This window comes from Pterocles gutturalis, unplaced genomic scaffold (assembly GCF_000699245.1).
Source record: "Pterocles gutturalis isolate BGI_N339 unplaced genomic scaffold, ASM69924v1 scaffold3812, whole genome shotgun sequence".
Taxonomy (NCBI): Eukaryota; Metazoa; Chordata; class Aves; order Pterocliformes; family Pteroclidae; genus Pterocles; species Pterocles gutturalis.
This window is the reverse complement of record NW_010112530.1, coordinates 29,850-31,773: the sequence shown is the minus strand read 5'-3', so window position 1 is coordinate 31,773 and position 1,924 is coordinate 29,850.

Sequence of the window (1,924 nt, the reverse complement as noted above, 5' to 3'; positions counted from 1 at the left end):
CTGCTTGGGTTGTTTATATTCAAGGATGTTTTGTGATTCCAGAGTTTAATGCCAGGAGTTGCTTTCTCCTCTGGCTTTTTAAGGCTGCGTTTTTACTCCGTGAGCTAAACCTAAGGAAAAGGGCATGGGATCAGGACCATGGCAGCACTGTGGCATGGCAAACCTTCTCTGACCTGGGAGAAGGACTTGAAACAAAGTTTTTTTTGTGGATATAGCCGGTTCTATCACGAGTATGAGAGGAGAGGCTTGGTCACTGCTATGTGCATAGTTTACAAATGCACTGATATCACCTTTTTTCTTGATTTTTTTGTCCCCCCATAAGTGCCTCTTGTGCTCGTGCACACTTTATACCACTGTCTTCTATGACACGCAAGGGATTTTGTGCTCCCCTGCATGGTCTGCTCATCTTGCCACTGCAGCTGCTGCTGCTTCCTTGGCCTTATGACTCTATGGGAGCAGGATTTGTGGGTTTTCATTGGCTTTTAGCGTTTGAAGTTCAAGAAAGATGCAGATCAGATCTAGAAATAATGAACTAAATAAATGCTGGACAAAATATCAGCTGGTGAAAATCAACTTTCCTCCATTAACTTCAATGTTATGGCCTTAATTATACCAAATGAGGGCCAGCTGTATCATTTTAGCCAGTCAAAATCTGTGGCTAAATAAACATCTCTTAATATGCTTGTTAGAAAGACTGCAGCGCACACTTCCAAATACAATTCTGTTTAAAGCATTTTAATTGTTATTACAGTTTTTGCTTATTCGGTATGCTTCTTGGAAAAGACATTCACCAAATTATCATTCAAAACCGGAAAAATAAAGCACAAGTAGAAAACTTACTGTAAAAATACCGTGTGCCATCTGAATTAAATCTTTTTTCTTGTCAACAAATCTTGTCAACACATAAAAGGCAAAAGATTGCACAATGAATAACATAATCATGAAGCCTTGCATAATAAATAGTCATGTTCTTAAATTTCATAGACAACTCCAGCCCGTGCTTGTTCTGCAGACATCATCAAATAATAGCGATGTATTTGGCAACAAGGGCTCAAAGAAAATAGAACAGCACATACATAATTTTCTATAACTGAAATTCTGGAACTCTATCTCCTAGTTAGCCTCATTTAAATTAAGTAATAGAGGTAAACAAAGAATCCAATCATTACATTAGCATTTCACATTATATTTTACTTATTACACTGTTTACCACCCTTAGAACGTTCTATATGCCATGCATATTTGCATAGCAAATATAACAGCAACTTGTTAAGAAGGTTTTCTTTGGCAGCTGAGAAGGGATTAATGTCTTTGTGCAGGTAGAAATGTGAAATAATTTTGGAATATGGAGTAATGACAGCAGACACTTTATCAGCAGTTTAATTTGGCTTGTTCATCGGCATATGTAGATTTTGTTACCACCACAACAGATCAGGGCCATACGTGATTTCCTGTGTTATGAGCTGATGGAGTTTCTTAGGTGGCTTCTTTCTGGAGTCCCACAAAGGTTACCCAGTCATCTTGCTGGGGGTGGTTGGCATGCACAGGCAAACGAGGAACTACCCAGCCCAATTTAAACCACTTTGATAATGAGACTGAAGGGGGAAACCATGCTCTTAGTCCTGGCAGGTCAGTTCTTCCTACCTTGAAATAACATTTGAGGCTGGTTGGAGTTCTACTTTACAAACCTAGAGGTCCCTACGCTTTGTTCTCAGATGTGAGGTTATCTCAACAAGAGTTATTTTTTTATTTGACAGCAAGAAGGGGATTTGATGGGATATTCTTCAATGTCTATTAGGTAAAACAAGATGGACTCTGATTGCGAAAGACCTCAGTCACATCAGATGCTGAACACAGTGGCCTTGGTGCTCTTTACTGGCCATGACTAGTGCTTACACATATTCGAGCACAGCAGAACTAATGC